The sequence below is a fragment of the Lepidochelys olivacea genome (assembly GCF_965140295.1).
Source record: "Lepidochelys olivacea isolate rLepOli2 genome assembly, chromosome: 12".
Taxonomy (NCBI): Eukaryota; Metazoa; Chordata; order Testudines; family Cheloniidae; genus Lepidochelys; species Lepidochelys olivacea.
In genome coordinates, this window is record NC_140422.1 from 26,549,209 (window position 1) to 26,568,199 (window position 18,991).

General features: G+C 38.5%; 2 long non-coding RNA genes across 2 annotated transcripts in view; both read left to right on the forward strand.

The window, feature by feature from the left end:
• Nucleotides 1-3,060, forward strand: part of LOC311529270 — a 229,688-nt gene extending 226,628 nt beyond the window's left edge. The window contains exon 5 of the long non-coding RNA XR_014713812.1: nt 2,580-3,060. This is a non-coding gene — a long non-coding RNA (uncharacterized lncRNA). The remainder of the gene's footprint in view (nt 1-2,579) is intronic.
• An 8,047-nt stretch (nt 3,061-11,107) lies between these two features.
• The window catches only part of LOC311529209, a 280,090-nt gene continuing 272,206 nt past the window's right edge, over nt 11,108-18,991 (forward strand). Inside the window, exon 1 of the long non-coding RNA XR_014713792.1 lies at nt 11,108-11,285. This is a non-coding gene — a long non-coding RNA (uncharacterized lncRNA). The remainder of the gene's footprint in view (nt 11,286-18,991) is intronic.

Consider the following 18,991-nt stretch of genomic DNA (forward strand, 5'->3'; position numbering starts at 1 on the left):
TCTAAATAAAGGTCTGAGGGTCATTAAGCAAATTTGAAGGGGTTTAAATGGACCTCAAACTTATAGTGAAACTGCTTAAACTTCCAAGTTTGGAGTGATTACGGGGACAGGGAGGAGGGTTGAAAACCCTAAGTTCCCATGCTGAAACCACACATTACTCTAAGTTCACTCAAAACTCACTGGAGGTTTGCAAAACCTGATGAAACCCAAACCTCCATTATAAATAAAACCAAGACAGATGGCTCTATCCAGGCTAAATTCACTCCTATGGCTGCTGATCTGCAGAATTTTAGGAACTACCTGATAGTGAGGTGATGGGTTCTTCCCTAACTCTAGGATCAGGCAATAAAAGTATGTGTGAATGTGGGGGAGGGGAGGGATGTGAAATATGAGGGTGAAATCCTGGCTTCTTTGAAGTTAATGGGCGTTTTGGCATTGGATGGAGCCTGAATTTCACCCATGGACTTCAACAGCAAACAATATCTTTCAGTCTTTGGCCAGGAAAATCGTACAGACCCTGTAAGCTAAAGATGTTGGTGAAAGTTTTCTTTCCCCACAATTGTATGCTTCAGGGAATTGAGTTCCTTGAGTCCCCTCATGTTGACATCTTCATTAACTATTTTTTCCTACTGCAACAGTAGGACAGTCTGATGGTACTTTTCTAGTCTCCAAATGCCTATTGCAAGTTATCTCCGTAATTATTCTTCATCACTGATGACACATTCAAATTTACTTACCCTATAGAAGGTTCCTGAAGTTATGTCTACACTACACACTCCTGGTGGCATGGTGTAGGATGTGCATAGCTATATGCCTCCATAAAAAGCAGGCTGTGTCCATAATGTGTTGTGTAGCTACATGCAGCAATGAAAGGCTCTGGCAGGGGGATGTAGTGGGTAAAGGCTCCAGCAATGGGGTTAGACTAGGGGAGGCACTGTTTGGTCAAATAAAAAGCCTTATAGGTTGTATACCCTCAGGGTCCCGGCATATCTTTAGTCACCTGAGCAGTCCTTCACTGTCTACACTGCCATTTATACCTGTGCTATGGGGACATGCAGTTTATATAAGCTCCACAATGGTGTAAGGAGTGTGAAGTGTAGATGTACCTCTGGCGTTGTCTTCCCAGTAGCTGAAGTGCACAAGCAGAAAACTCTACAGAATTCTTCAGATCTCTTTATGGCCTTCACTATGTCAATAATTCAAATGGAAATCAATGGATCTATTTCTGTGGGCTGTTATAGAACGCAAGACTTGATGGAGTTTAGGTTTGCATGTGGAAAGCTTTGTTTCTTAATATTTATAAGGGATTAAGTTCTGCTTGTCAGAGGAAAGCTGCATTTTTAATTTTAGTTTTGTTCTTGTGATTTGTGTCTGGGCTCCCTTTTCTTTTTGTAACCATTCAAATAAGTGGAAATATTTGACTGTAGCAGTTACGTGAGTTTATTTGCTCATCTCTTTCTTTTTCTTTGTAAAGTTAAACATAGTTCTTCTTAACAGCCACTCTAATCCATATTTTTGTTTTCATCCTCAGTTTGGCAAACTTTGTGTTTCTGACATTCCAATCTCTCTCTTGTTTGTTTTGTCTCTTCAGATATGTGTTCAAAATTGCCCAGTTTCCTCAGCTTTCTCATTATTTTTTCCAAAACCCCATGAAATGTCACATAATAAAAGGATAAACAGGTCTAACACTTAATACAAGGAGACTTTATGGACTGGGTGATTCTAGTAATGATATCCAATATATGAAATCAGTAAAAGATCAGTAGAACATAGAATATGATAATATGGCACATTTATATAGTTTAATACACAGTGAGATTAGGAAGTCTTTACCAAAAAACTCCAAGATTGATCCCAAAATAAATTACTGCTGGAAATCACATTCTTTCTAGTTTTCCATCTCAATACAGACAAAACAAATCAAAACCCATTTAAAATAAAATAAACTCACTTCTAGTACAGAAGGAGCTATCAAGCAAATTATCTTAGAAATGAATGCTTACACACTATTAGCTTCCAGGAAGCTGTAGCAAAAGTGGGAATCATATGTGGCAGATATAAATCCTTCATTCTTACTACTTATGTAAGACTTATATTCACAGTTGGGTACTACTATGAAGTTTTTAGTCCTCTGTTATGATTCCTTTCCCCACATTGGGCTCCATCCCGCAAACTTTCTAGGATCCAATTTAAGATAACAAACCAAAGAGTGCTCTTGGAAATTCAGAGCAAACCCATTAAAGGTTACTGTGGATTTACATTGGAATGATTGACACCTGAGTTTGGCACAATGAATTCTGAGCACATTAGACTTGCAACATAAGCCTTTTAGTTGCCCATGTAGATTTGGGTGACTACTGCAAAAAAGTATTTGTGAATGTGTGACGTGTCATTCCATATTCTTTATAAAAATATGCTTATGATATGAATATGACATAACTGAGAGATACTTTATGCAAGATGGCTCGTGAGATATCATTGGAAAGGTTATGATTTACTGAATGTGATTATCCTATTTGTATGTTTGTATCATTTCTGTATCTGAAATTAGGAATATTGACTATGTATCTGTATTTCAGCTGTTACTTTGGGTGACACCCCCTGCTAACACTTCAGGTACAACAATGAAAAAGGCAGACAGTGCTGATGGCCCGTCAGCAAGAAACAATGGACTGTAAAAGAGCTTAGTCTTCCTGTGAAGGTGTGGGTCAGCCTGTGAAGAATGGCTACAGGGGCCCTACAGAGGCATGTGACCATGTCACCTGATAGTGGAATCCTTCTTGAATTCTGTACTTTTCCATGAGAAGCTGGGGTGTGTGTGTCAAACTAGGAAACAAAGCACTCCCTACTTATGCAAATCCTATTTAGGGGTGGGGAGTGAGATAATCCAGGTTGTCAGTTCTCCCCTGACACCCCACCAAAGAAGACTGCTGGAAACAACTATGACTGAACAGGGGGAAAGAACTGGACCCAGGCAGGAAGGGCATCTGGCCTGTGAAGAAGATTATTAGAATCACATTTAGGGTGAGAACTTACATGTAACCAGTTTCTTTAGTGTATTAAGCTTAGTTTGCATGCTCTGTTTTCTTTTCTTAGTAATTTGCCTTGTTCTGTCTGCTACCTCCTTAACTACTTAACATACACCTGTTATAGTTAATAAACGTATTTCTGGTTTACAATATAACCCAGTTTATGTGATTTCTAACTGGGGGTAGAAGGGGTGAGAAGTTGTGCATACCCTCCTCCACATTGAGGGAAGAGGTGAATTTCATATAATTTTGAGTTTGTACTCCAAGGGGGTGTGGACATCTGGGTGCTGTGGGAAGCCCCATAAGCTGAGCATTCTCAGAGCGGACCTCTTTCTCCCTGCCTGTGTGCTTGGCTGGAAAAGGCTGGAGAGCCTAGCCCTGCAAGGCTAGGTAAAAGGGGGCCCAAAATGGCAGAATAGTCTGGCTCAGTGGGGTCCCAGCACACTAGGTGACATCCTAGGGGGTCCAACCTATCACAGAATGTTTGTATAAAAGTTTCAGATTCATATCAGTGTTTTTTGTGCCCCCTTTACTTTGTCTTTTGAAAACATTTGTGCAACAAATTTTTAGTAAACAAATGTTTTGCAAATGCTTGCGAATGCTCAGAGTGTTTATTTGGGTGACCTGAAGTCTTTTTTTATTTGTTTGTTCCTTCCATAAAACTTTAAACCATCCCATCAGGGAGCCAAAAAGTCCATGTGACTAAGGTGACATGGCAAATAGTGAATATTCCATGAACAAACCTTGGCTGAAGTATGTTTGAGTAAAGGGTTTGTGAAACAGTTTTGAAGAATAACCAACACAATAAAATTGAATACTCCTTGTGAATAGCCAGTGTAGAGAGGAAAAAAAGTCAAAATTGACTGAATAAATTATTCGGTTTGACTAGCTCACCCTTTCCTAATTCCACAGATGGATTGAAGTCCACAGACTGGTAAGATTGCAAGGTGTTTCAGAGACAAAATAATAATAAAAATGGGCTAATGGCTTCAAAGTGTTTAGGCACAATCTGGTCAAGATTTTCTAAAGTCACTAGAGACACTGAATGTCTCAGTTTTAGGGTGCTCAGTTTGAGAAATGTTTAAGCAACAGCATTTTATAATAATTAGTCCCATTTAATGAGTCTCAGGTTCAGCCCCCAAAATCACTACTCACTTTTGAAAAATATTGTTTTTTCCCTTTCTAGTAATAGTATTAATGTTACTGTAACCCTAATGCAAATTTTGTAGAATATTACCTGAAATGTTAACTTCAGGGAATTTAGGGGGTTAATAAAATGGTGGTGGTTATATATGCATATATTTTTTCTAGTGCACTGATGTTTTTCATATTAAGGTTCATAGGATCTTTAACATAAAAACGTAAGGATGGCCATACTGGGTCAGACCAAAGGTCCATATAGCTCAGTATCCTGTCTTCTGATAGTGGCCAATGCCAGATGCCCGAGAGGAAATGCACAGAACAGGTAATCATCAAGTGAGCCATTCCTTGTCGCCCATTCCCAGCTCCTGGGAAACATGCTAACCTCAAAGGCCTCTATCTTTATTAATGCACTAACATATTTTTAAAAGTATCTAAAAGCAGATTTACATGATACATTAGAATACCACCTTTGTAGAAGCTGGGACATATCTATTAAACAACATGAGTCTGGAGAAAGTCCTTAGCTATGTAATTACATTATAGACCCTAATATCTCTATTTCATCTTATTTGCACATATTTTTACTTTTTTTTTTAAATAAAAGTGTGCAGACAAAACATTTGTCTCAGTAATTTTATGGGCCTGGCTTCAGCCCAAACATCTAACTTAAGACTGAGAGTCAGGTCTTCAGTGGGTATAAAATGATAATTGTCCATAAGATCTTACTCTGTCTAGCAGACGCCCCAGAAGAGTAGATCATCATGTGTGCCATGCATACCTTAGCCCTGAAAGAGAAGGCACAATTTTATATTTAGTTCTAAATGTTATGGCTTTGTGGGTTTTCAATGGGAGTCAGGTTCCTGTCGTTTATGCTTTTGAAAATCTCTCCCTTAAGCCCCACTTCAGCAAAGTGTTCAACATGTAGTGGACATTCAGCACATGAATAGTCTCACTGGCTTCAGTAGAACTGCTTCCATGTTTAGTGCTTAAGTCCTTCCCTGAATAAAGGACCTAGTGCAGATTTAGAATAAAGGCCCTAGTGCAGGTTCACTATCATTTCTTGCCAGCTGGTATAAATTGGCATCATTCCACTGAAGTTAATGGAATAATTTATATTAGCTGAGGATCTGGCCCATTGTCTGAATAGATATTATTTATAATATTTTAATGTGTTCATGTTAATAGACCAGTATTCAAATGTGGGAACCTCTAATAAATGGTTTGATTCTTTCAGAGGTGCTGAGTACCTTCAGCTTCCATTTACGTCAAAGAGAGTTGTGGGTACTCAGCCCACTGAAAATCAGGCCAGTAATTGAAGTCAATGAGAGTATTCACTGTGTGTAAAGTTAAACATGTTTCTACATCTTTACAGACCAGGGCCCTACTTAACTAAACAACAATTTAAAGCTCCAACCTTGCAGTTAATTCACTGCAGGCAGACACTGCAGTGTGGACATGTGAAGCCCAGTTGATGGCAATAGGATCCATGCTGGCTCAGCTGTTTGTTCACACAGAGTAAACTGAAGGATCAGAATTTTTGTGCTTAGCTGTCGACACCCAAGTTTAAATCCATTGGCTATACATTTTAAGTAGTGAACAACAGTGGAAGTATTTTCTGTGTTGGTAGAGAAAAGTCTAGTGTTATTTCATAGCGGTGATGGAGTAACATGCAGTATGAGATTAAGAAAATCTGCATTGCAATAATAGGAGCTAGAAACACAGCAAAAGATGTGTAAAGATTTAGTAGATGATGCAAAGGAAACCTTGATCTGTTAGAATCCAAATTGCATCTGATCTTCTGCAGTCTGTCACGCAAGCAGGGAAAGGCCAGAAAGAGCCTCCTTAGGCACGAAAAATATACAATTGCAGTCCACCATTTAAGGACTCTTCCCACAGGCTTTCACTGGACAAGGCACAATCTGAGCCTAAGAGCAGAATTTGGCCCTAAAATAAATAATTAGGAAATGTTAAATGGGGAAAAGAAAAAACAAAACAACTTGGAATAGGGTTTTTGTTTTTAATTGTCTAGCCAAAGAGGCTGAGTAGCACTGCAGTGAAATCAACAAAGGCGTCTAAAAGCCTGGGCTTGTGCCCATGATGCCGAGGAAAAACAGTGTGTGACCTGTATAATGAAATCTGCAGCTTAAGAAGTGGAGACTGTTGGCTCCATAAAATCAGATGTGCTTATAGTAGCAAATATTAATGCCAAACTTAGAATTTTATACATTGGGATCTTTCAATTCAAATTATTTACCTGGATTCAGTGTGGTTCTGAGGATTTTTGTTTGCATTTTTGTATGTGTGCAGAAGTATGATTTATTGTCAATGAACTTTTTATATGTTATAATAATTCTTCAAAGTCTATAACACAATAATTAGATGCCTTCAATTTTTCAAAATGTATTCTGTGTATGACAGACTTCTCAGTTTATTGTTATGTCAGACAAAAAACACACACATTCATAATGTTATTGCATGCCCTCTGGCATTATTTATATACTAAAAATTCAAAAGGAATTGTGTTACTGGAAAATGTCTGACAATGGTGTATCTCAAACCTACATCTACATTTAGGCAATTTTCTTTTCAGTGGTTTAAACTTTACTACTCCAAGAGATATAAAGTGCAAATGTATCAAAATATTGCACAGGCTTCTTTGCTGCAAAAATTAAGGAGGAATAAAATCTATTTTCTGTAGATTTCCTGTGTCCTGAGTTAAAATCTACTCATATGAGTAATCCTATTGATTTTACTTTATGACCTCTCTAATTTGTTATGCAGTAAGAGAGCCCTGCACAAAATGAGGGGAGATCTCACTCCTCAGTATTTGTCTGAATTATCTGCAAGCTTTTAGGCCCTAATCCTGCAATCACATATGCACGTGAGTAACTTTCTAGATGTAAGTAGTCCCACTGAATTCAATTGTCTGTGTGTAAAATGAATCACATGTGTAAGTGCTTGCAGAATTAGGTCTGTCTCCTGTAATGTTTCACAGCTGTTTTTTGGAAAAATCTTTAGCCCTCATTGACCTGACGCAGGAATTAAATTGAAATGGATGATCTTTTTAAAATTAAATATTACTGAGTCATGTTATATTATGGTGCACCCAAGAACCCCACAGTTTAAAAACTATCTATTCCATTGAGAATTGTGACCGAATCTTACTAAAACCCTATTAAACGCTGAGGATTTTCAGGCACATAGGAGGCTTTTGTTTCTGTTTATACGCACATGTCTGCCACCTTTTTAAATTGTTGCTTTTACAATGTGTAGAGTGAAGTGCCCTAGTGTCCTTGTCCACCTTAAAAATAACAGAAACCAGGTGGCTTAAGTTCAGAGCGGAAACTCAAAGGATTCCATTGCAAGTGATACATGGCAATAAATTAGAAACAACTGGATCCAGACAAAAGACAAATAAAAAACAAAACTTTGACTGAATTTGATATCAGAAAATAAACTGATAAGGAATGTATTTGCTTAAGATGAGTTTCACAACAAAGAGGTTAATAGAAGAAATTAAAGCTGGCAATCTGGGTTTCACTCCATACTGACCACTCTAGACTTTTAAATAGCATTTCTTCATCTCTCTCATACGAAAAACTTCGGGGATTCAAGCATTGTTCTTGCGGATGGTAAGATTTGTGAAACTAGTTCTTAACAAACTAAAGAAAGTATTCCTTTATATTCATTTACATTTCTATACTAAATAGTGTAACCGTATGTCAGTGTGTAAGATATAAAATAGAGTGCTCCATCTTCATGGAAGTCAAACTTCAGATGAATTATCAGTTGCATGTGACGTAAGGCTACCTTCTACTAGCCTTAAACAAGTTCTAAGAGAAGCCCAGTTTAAATATGTGTCTCAGTATAAAGGAATGTTCCTCAATTGGATAAGGTCCTTTTGTGCCTTTCTGACCTATTTAAAATTGTAAATGACATTTCTCATGCTACAGTGCTGCCACTGTAAAAGGGAGATGTTTCCACATTGCGGCACACTGGATTGTGCAGGATCCCCTAGGGAGCACATGAAACATGGTTTCAAAATGGCAAGAGGTGTCTTTGAACTGGCCTGTTGCCTTTTTAAAATGTCCAGTTTTTCCTTTTATAAAAAGGCATATTTGAACCTATGCCTCCATGTGTGTATGTTCATATTCTGTTTAAAACAAAACAACACCTTTTAAAAGCAGGCACTCTCTTTTTGATGGTGCAATTTCAGAAATAGCCATTCAGGCCAACTGACAACATTTAGGGGTCAGATTATGCATTGCTTACAAGGGCAAAACTCCCATGGATGTAATTTTAATATCAGGCATTTGTCTTCAAGCAGATTTCCCCAAACAGCTGTCTTTTATACACTGTTTGTCAAGTAGGAAAAAACCTTTCTTTTTATCCACCTCTGAATTTCTTTCAAACAAAGAGAGTAAACATTTTTAATACAACCCAGAAAATAGAAGGCTGTCTCATGTGAAATGATGAAAACATTGCAAATGCCCTGATCAGAGAACACATAGTCCTCAGATCTCATTGCTTCATGCATTTCTGAAAGGTGCTCAGATACCACGATGATGGGCAGAGGCACAGCATGAGAATCTGACTAGAATATACAAATCCTCAGCTAAATTTTCTGGCATCATTGAATGTCTAGTCGCAGTTTACAGATGTTAACATTTTCAGTGATATACTTAGGGAGATTATCATATTCCTACACTTCCCATTTCTATTTTGGTCTCTTACTGTGGCATCACTCTCAAGAGTCACTATTGAACAATGAATAATACAGGGACAATGGAATAACTTCTTGGAAATCTAGCCCTGTATATTCCATACTTTCTGATGAGAGAATGGTATAAACTGAAACTAGATAACTTTCAGAGGTGTATCCTCTTTCTTGGGAATGGCCAGAAGTGGCTAAATAAATTACAACAAACCCTCTTTAAAGGAGAAGTAGTGTTTTTCTACCATTTGAATTCAGTCTGTATCCTGCAAATCTAAATAAATAGTAGGTGTAGGTTTCACTGAAAGAAAAACAGTTGAAAAGTTTGAATCTGATTCACATACCAGTGGGTAGGCTGGAATCCCAGGCTTGAATTTAATATGCCCATGTAAGGCGTTTCCTGATCTACACTTTGTAGACAGAGGAGTGCTGAGGGAGTTAGTCAGCTCTGTAGCCAGAGTGCAAGAGGATTTGAAACCTTTCCTTAATGTAAAACAGATGCTTAACAACAATAACCTGGGGAACAGGGCATTCACAAGGAGGAGAGTGGATCTGGCAATCTTACCAGTTACTGGTCCCTTTGTCATTCAACAAGCAACAATAAGACTGGAAGTGTGGAACTAGCAACTCTACAGATTCATGGAATAAAGTGCAGGTATAGATAGGCCCTGATTCTACAATAGACTCTGTGACCCCATCATTGAAGTTTCTCCCACATGCATCACTTTGGAGGACTGGAGCTATAGTGTTTGCCAATACAAATTCAGTATTTACCAGTAGTAAAGCTAGGTGATTACCTAATAATATTCTGTGAATATTTACCTGAAGAAAAACTGCACCAACTGGCATCTCTTTTGTATTTGCTGTCTATGAACTTTCTAGTAAATGAATGTTTGGCTTGAATGTTCACATATCCTGTATATTTTTAGATAAATAGCAAATCGCTCTTATCTGCGGGTTTTGTACTTCTGCTCATCACCATTTTGTGCCCCTTCACACAATAAATTGGCAATAAGGAAGGACTTTGTGGAGTTTCTGGTTCTTCTTCTTTTTCAGGTTATAAATATTTACAGAAAATGAACCTGAAACTCATAAAGTTGAATGTTCATACTGTAGACTTGATCCTGGAAGTTATGTTTCTCTTGTCAGGAAACAAACGACATGTGACAGAAGTGTGCAATCAAAGCTAAATCACACTGCCCAAATTTTGAATATAGACTACTCATAATTAAATTTGTCCAAAAATTCTGTAATCCAAGAATAAACATGGCTAGAACTTATTCAACTAATAACAATGAAGAATGAATATATATACATATTAAACTGTAAGCTGCTTGCATAGAAGTCACCACACAATGATATTGATACATTCAGTACTGCCAATTTTCACAATTTTATGGTGACTCAAGTGATTTTGGTGTGTCTATTACCTATCTCATGAAAACATGATGAAAAGTTGCCAACTCACGAATTTACCCTTATTAAAATGGCCACCATTCCCTATTGCAGTCAATGGGACTAAAGCCTGCAAGATGGCTGCCATTTCTCTCCTGTCCGTCTGCATGTGGAAGTAAGGCTGCTTTTAATAAAGTTGGTTGCTACCTCCCACTGTTTTCAATTAGATTGAAGACATGCCCACAAGCAAAATGGCTGCCATTCTATGGTTTGGGGGGAAGACAGGATCACTGTGAGGCTCAGCAGAGACACCGAATATTGTGGAATAGTTTTAATTACTATTATTTTTGTATTTCTCCATTTGGAGACAGCCACTGTAGGGCCCTGATCTTGCAAACGCACTGCTGCACATGTGTACTTTTACCCACAAAAGTAGTCCCCATCAAAGTCAGCGGTCTACTTATGTGCTTAAAGTTAAGCATACATGTAAGTATTAGCAGGACTGAAGCCTAAAAATTCAGGCCTCTAGAAGGAGAAATGTTAACTAATACATTTTAGAACTCTTTAAAATGATCTTCACATTGTTTTCAGGTAGTATATATGGAAAAGTAACTGAAACAGGGTGGTCTGTCCCTTTAAAGGCTAGGGAATCTGGCGGTAGTCAGCACTTTTCAATTTATCAGACCCAGCTGGGAAGGGGTCAGGTGAATTCCTATAAAAGGCTGAGAGCATGTTCAGGTCAGAATGATCTGGACTAGTGCAGTCGGCTTTGAAGCAGGAGCATTGAAAGAGACAAAGGGAAAAGCCTCTGGGTGCTGTAGCCCAGGGTGGGTGGAGAAACAGTTTTCTGTGATGGATGTTTTTGCCTAACTTCTATACTGGAAGAATAAAAATGTTCCTTCCTGGGCTGAGGGAAATGAGGTGAGCGGCTCACGTGTGGTGGATGACGTGAGCAGGCAATTGGCCCAGGAACTGAGGCAGCGGCTGAGCTGAAAACAGACAAGGTTTGTGGCGCTGCAGAATTAGTTTGAAATGTTTGCTCTTTGGTTTGTTGAGAGGAGAACACTGGTAAAATATGAGGTTAGGTTTAAAGTAATAAAACCCACTTGCTTTCAATATTGCTAAACCTGTATAGGGGGAAAAATAACTTGTGGGGGCTCCAAACTATTTGTTTCAAGAATCAAAAAGAAAAAGAGGATGCTCTATGTGTTTGTGAGGGATGAGAGCTTGTTGGCACGTCTGATTTAGTGCATGGTACAAACACATTTCCATACTTCTGTTCTCACTTAACTGAAGCCCAGTGAGTGAGATGATCAGATATTTAGTTAATTTTACTTGGTTGCTCAATTGCTGTAAGGAAATAGCCAGCAGGGTGGGAGACCAGCTGAATTGTGTCACAGATGGACAGTCCGTTAGAGAAATGTAATCAAGTTGAGTGTAGGACCTTGCTTTGCTTGCCCAAAAATGTCAACACAAATTGTGAAGAATTGACGAAATAAAATAGCGCAAAACTGCAAGGTGTAAAGTTACACATGCTCTTCATAGTGTGCCATAAAAGGTAAGAAATATCGGAGGACCTGGTAAGATAAGAGGAAAAGTACATATGATAAGAGAGGAGTGTGGGATAATGCTTTTATTGGGGTGGACCTCATTACTCCTCAAGGCTGAAGCCATAAATGAGTTATCCCGATGAGTGTTCTTTCACACTGGGAATCAACCCCTTCCTCTGGTCTGAAATGTCTATTTCTAGCCCTGCTTTTTGGAGAGGAACGTAGGAAATATTTACCTGCCAGCTAAATATTTTTTAAAGATGGTGGTGGTTTATTTCGGGGGTGGGAGGGGTGTTTTTTGGTTTTGCTCAGTGGTTTGGAATATTGGAGGTAGTCCTATTTAAATTAGGAGTCAGAGTGCAGGTGAAGTTATCACTGTTACCTGATGAACATTATTACCTGTTGCTTGACAAACATAATTTATCACATGCCTCTGCAGGAGGTCACCACACTTAGCCCAATGCAAAGTATATAAAATATCCGTTTTCTATATGTTTACCATTGCAGTTAATCTGACTTAAACTGTGCACACTGAGAGGGTGGTATATAACAGTGTGTATGGTAAGATCTGCACAGCATCAGAAATTATTCCATAATGCTTTTTTATGCTTTCCTTGAATCCACAAGGTCAGAACATTCAGCATTGTTCTACTATCAAAGAGAAATAAGATTTTGTTCTCTTTTGGAAACTTGCTCACAGATTTTGTTTTCATTGCAGACAGTTCAAAACACTATAACTAGCGAAGTAAAGATGAAATATATTTTGCATTTTTTAAAAGTTCTCTCTAAAGAACCAGAGGCACTTCACAAACCTAATTGTATACATCAGCACTCCCAACAAAATCTGTTTGCACAGCAGTCAAGGCTATTCTTGCCTGTATCCTCAGCTGTAGACTGATAGCAGTTTCTCTGCTGCAGAGTGCTATTTCTTTCTGCTCTTTTCATGAATTCTTTGCATCTCCCCCTATTTCCCCTTCATGTTGTCTTAGAAGATGATTATTGTTTGTTCTGGTAGGATCCAGAAGCCCAAATAATGAGTAAGGCTCTTTGCTAGACATTGTACAAGAGTAGAACATGTTGTTGACAAAGACATGATCTAGTGGCATGAGCCCAAGACTGGTCTAGAAACTCCTGAGCTCTAATCCTGCCTCTGATACCAACATGCTTTGTGGCCGTTAGTAAATTACTTAGGGCCTTTACCCTCTTTGCATTGGTGAAGTGAATAAAAGTTTTCTCCTGATTTCAGTATGAGGTAGATTTGACAGCAAACCTTTGTGTCTCAATTGCCCCTCTGTAAAAATGGGCTAATGCTTACCTCACAGGTATGTTGTAAGGATTAATATTTAGTGCTTTGATTTTTTTTAAAAAGGTTGGTATTATTACAATGATTTTAGGATGTTTGGGGCTGGCTAATGACTGTTACATGATGGCTGTCATGGTACCTTTTGCATGTCATTAGCTGCCTCTTTATCACAGTGTTTTGCTCTGATACTTGCCTATTACGGCTGCTGAAATCTTCAGGTATATTGGTAGACTGCACCTCTAATTGCTGCTGGATACATCAGAAATACTATGACTTTCCACTGACTTCTATGGACTATAAATAGCAAACAGGGCAGCACAGCACTGAAAAGGGAGGACCAGCAGCAAAGATTTAAATACACTGTTGCTGCTCGGATTTGATGTTAGCTTGCTCTCAGACTGTGCCGTGGAGCTGGGGTGAGAGACAGACATACTGGAAAACACATAGGATATGAGCTATTATGTAACATACATACTTGTGCTGAAAAACGGATATTTTTAGAAAGTTTGTCGGACCTCCTTAAGTTCAGGTAATGTTTCTGTGTCTGGATCATAGTATATAAATTCTAAGGGAGAAAAACCCACACATTCTTCTTCTTTCCAGTGTAATGAAGACATTCCACTCTGTTTTGGTACAATTATATTGTCAAATGGAGGACTGTTCAAGTAATTAGTAACATAATTAGGAAAGTTTTTTCTGCTCACTCTTGCTTCAGTTGAAATACAATCCTTATTTCTAATGCTTTTTAGAGCAGGGCATATTTCTTAAAGAAGAAAAGCTTTAATGAACAAGAGAGCCATGGGAATCTGATACATTATATTTTTATAACTGTCTCAGACAGCCTAAACTTGCCATCTTTAGCAAACAAAAGCCAGGTTATAAGAGACAATCACAAAATGTATCTTATCTTTTCTCCCCCCCTCCCCCCGGCACTTGCAGTTTCCAATGCCTGGTTCATACCCTTATTTACTGACAAATGTTATATCAGCCATATACCGGGATATATCTGTGTGTGTGTGTGTGTGTGTGAAGATCTCCTCTGGAATTATACTGGTATGACTGGAGAGTTTTGAAATAAGCAGACAGATGCTGAAGCTGTGTTAGGAATGAAACACTCATTGCACCAGGGAATTCTAGGCATTTTCTTAACTTTGGCATAATGCAACACTCCGCTACTCTGATACCTATATTTTTCTGTATAAAGGCTATCTAGAGCTGCTGGTGAGCCAAGTGGTAGTAGGACTGGGGGTCAGAAATGGGAGAGTTTACAAATGGGTACATCTCTCACAAAGAATTAGGGTGACCAGATGAAATGGAGAAAATATCGGGACACATGGGGGAAGCAAAAAAAAAAAAAAAAAGCAGCCAAAGCTGCAATCTTGGGACAAATGGCGTGCATCGGTCAGGACGCGGGACAAAGAACTAAAAGTCGGGACAGTCCCGATTTTATTGGGACGTCTGGTCACCCTACAAAGAATATATTCAAGATTTTGCAGTTCTGGGAAGAAACCTGAATACATAAACCACCATTAAACATGTTTGTCATGGATTTGCAAACATAGGGCTCAATGCTGCCGAGTGCTGGGCACTCCCAGGGAAAAGCCAAGCATACAACTTCAATGGGATTTGAGGGTACTCTTTACTTGACCAGAAGCTCTTGGTACTTTGGAGGATTGGGGCAGTAGGGCCTCTCCAGTGTTGTGATGAGATTCTGCAGCTTCCAATGAAATGAATTAATTGTATATTCTAAGCACCTCTCAGGGTCCCAGTCATGCAGTTTGCTGAGTGCTTCATGCAAGGGCTACTACAGGACAGGCCCAACAAAGATAATAACAGAACGCCACTAGCCATCACCTTCAGCCCACAACTAAAACCTCTCCAACGCAGCATCAAGGATCTACAACCTATCCTGAAGGATGACCCATCACTCTCACAAATCTTGGGAAACAGGCCAGTCCTTGCCTACAGACAGCTCCCCAACCTGAAGCAAATACTCCCCAGCAACCAGACACCACACAACAGAACCACTAACCCAGGAACCTATCCTTGCAACAAAGCCCGTTGCCAACTGTGTCCCCATATCTATTCAGGGGACACCATCATAGGGCCTAATCACATCAGCCACACTATCAGAGGCTTGTTGACCTGCATATCTACCAATGTGATATATGCCATCATGTGCCAGCAATGCCCCTCTGCCATGTACATTGGTCAAACTGGACAGTCTCTACGTAAAAGAATAAATGGACACAAATCAGATGTCTAGAATTATAACATCCATAAACCAGTCAGAGAACACTTCAATCTCTCTGGTCACTCGATTACAGACCTAAAAGTGGCAATATTACAACAAAAAGACTTCAAAAACAGACTCCAACGAGAGACTGCTGAATTGGAATTAATTTGCAAACTGGATATAATTAACTTAGGCTTGAGTAGAGACTAGGAGTGGATGGGTCATTACACAAAGTAAAACTGTTTCCCCATGTTTCCCCCCCCCCCAACCCCCCACTGCTCCTCAGATGTTCTTGTTAACTGCTGGCAATAGCCCACCTTGATTATCACTACAAAAGGACCCCCACCCCAACTCCGCTCTTCTGCTGGTAATAGCTCATCTTAAGTGATCACGCTCCTTACAATGTGTATGATAACACCCATTTTTTTCATGTTCTGTGTGTATATAAATCTCCTCACTGTATTTTCAAGTGAATGCATCCGATGAAGTGAGCTGTAGCTCACGAAAGCTTATGCTCAAATAAATTTGTTAGATGCTAAGGTGCCACTAGTACTCCTTTCCTTTGTGCAAGGGCTGTCACCTTGCTGTGCTTGAGGAGTAATGTTCTTGAAGTAGTGCCCTTTAAATCAGTGGCTTAACTCAAGGAGTAAGGCACTAGTCCACATGAATAAAGGCAGCATAATCTGGCTCAAGATCAAGCCCCATATTGAGTAGCAATTCATTTGTGAAGGAGAGTAAGGAGAATCCCAGTGTACTCACTCTTGTCCCAAACCTGTGCCTTATGCAGGGCTAGCACAAAGGCCAGTTAATTTATGTAAATTAAATAGCCACTCCAAAGACTGATGATGACAGTTAAAGAAATGCTGTTTCAGTCCCTGATTCAACAAGGTGCTTAAGCATGCGCCTATGCTTAAACATATCAATAGTCCCACTGAAGTCATGCTCAAAGCTAGCATATGCTTAAGTGCTTTGCTAAATTGAAATCTCAATCTGTTCTGCTAGACTGTCTTACAAATTCTTTCCTCTTACAATTGAGGCTGGTAAATTATTGCTTTTAAGAGAGTGCTTAACTTTGTCCTATTACTATTTGTAAGTGGGAAAAGTCTCTTAAATGTATTGATGTTCATATGGTGAATGGCTGTTTTCGAACGTGCAAGGAAAAAAGAACAACCCTCTATTATATTTTTATAGCATGCTGCAGAAATTTTATATAACAGCTTATCGTAAATTTTCATTGTCTTCTACTTTTATCAGGACAAGCAGATTCATCATCTTCACTGTTTTCTTTTATCTCAGCACTCCATAAATATCCATGTATTGGGGGATGCGGTGGTGGAAAATGACTGACTGGTTTTTCCAAAATGGCAATTAGACATATCAGTTTGAAGGACTGTGTTGAGGTCCATTTGAGATAAGAACCAGGTTTACCTGAAGACACCATCACTTGTTGGTGAATTTCGATTCAAAACCTTTGACAAGGGTGGCACCAGCATAGAAGAATTAGTCTTTGAGGTAATTTGTCTGCTAAATACGGATTAGAAATAGTATCTGATATGCAACCATACTGCATATTTTGTAATGTATCACTTTACTCAAGTGCAAGCAGGTAAATTGTCAGAGCTGTAAACAGGGAAATAAAGACCCAATTCCCACTATACAAGTTAATATTTGGTGCATTCAGCTCCTGACTGTATTGATATTTCCATCCCTGTCATAAACGGAACTGATCAAAATTATCTGTACCTAATATTTTTCTTTGAAAAATAGTTTTCTCAAAATCTGATTCACAAAAAATAAAATTTCAGTAACACTTTAATTGAAAAAAATTTGAAATTAAAGTTTTAGTTTTTTTCTTGATTTGAATTGATATTTTCATTATCTGGTTTTTGAAAAACAAAAGAAAATCTAAATGTCAACTTGAAATTAAACAATGTTTTGTTCTGTTCTAGAATACCTTTGTCAATTTCCTTTTTAACTTTCCGTGAAAATAAAGAACAAAATCATTTTCTTGGAAACATTTCACAAATATAAAATTTGATTTTTCTACCAGGTTTAGTCATAAACTAGAAATGCGGAGGTTCCAGATGTCCATAAATATTACATCAAGTACAGTTTGGGTAGTTTGTACATACACTGAGCCAGATGTTCACAATAGTTCAGCATATTGGATACAGGACTCTTAAAAAAGATCCTTATTTAAGTGCCTAAATAGGAGCTGAGGTCTTCTGAAAATCTAGCCCACGATGCGTCTAAAATTAATTGGTTTCTCTAGTCATACATTTGCCGAATTACATAGCAAGAGAGGCAATTTGCAACACATCAGCCAAAAATTTAAAGCTTGCTACTCGGGTAGGTTTCATAATCTTTAACAATATCCAAAACCTCTAGTGTTTACCCAGTACCACATCCCAAGGCTGCCATTTAGGTTGTGTGTTCAGTCACGTAGAATGAATATTGGCATAAGCCACCCATGGGAGATGCAAGCAAACGTGCTCCCACAGGGAGATCAGCAGCTATGGGTGGTGTGATTCCTCTAACAGAAAACTTACATGGCATTGCTGCTTTCATTTTACTGCACTCATGGGTAGGGTGATCAGGGTTTATTTTTACTGGTGATTAACTGTATTCATAAAACTTTATAGACTCATTTAGTAAAATGAGTTGGCTTCTTGTGGGGGTTGAACAAGGAAGAAGTCCTCAACTTACAGAAACAAGATTGGGGCTTGAGGTGCTAATCAATTTAGATAGTGCCAGCCATTCGATATCTGTCAGTATTGGGTGCCCATATGGCTTCAGCCTGCTGCTGGACATCTCTTCCTGTTGCTGCACTAGATAACAAAATAACAGCTGAAAAATATAGTTACATTAACATCTTCCATCTTAAATTCCCATATCTGCTCAACTCCTCCCCCTCCCCCGGCCCCTGTTTCACAAATGCAAAAAAATGGGAAACATAAAATGAAACGTGACATTGAACCATCTCTGGAGCTGCAATCACAGTGGCAGCTGTGAGAAAGGATAAAGTAGCAATATGTACTGCAATCAGATTTTCTGTCAGGAAATAGTAGCAAAATCTTTTTTTATTATTTAAAGAGTCAGACAGGCACAAACCAATGTGCAGGCTTAAGCTATATAGTTTTGATTAACAGGCATTTTCTTACAATAGAAATAATTTTCAAGTGAGTAAAATCTGTTTCCAAAATGTGTCCAAACCCATGTAGGGTAAATTCTAAACCTGGAGATTGGCCAAAGAATCAGAATCTCAGCTAAACCAGAATCTCTGCTAAACTTTTCCATGCAGTGCTGTGTAAAAGTCAAAAAGTCTGCAAGATATTTTCATTTATTTGACACATATGGTGTACTTTTTCTTAAATGAAAAAGAAAAATAGGCATATGTGATCAAAATGGCCTCATTCTTCACAAAACTGATAAGGTTTTCCAGTAGCTAAATCACCTGATATAGCATATGAGTTATCCATCCATATATTTGTGATGGTGTCATTTCACTTATGCAGTATCTATGGTTGTCTACATCCACAATGAATGTACAAGGCAATCTCATATACCATGCATGGTAATCCCTTAAACTTAGTGCTTCAGAAAGATCTGCAGGAAATTATT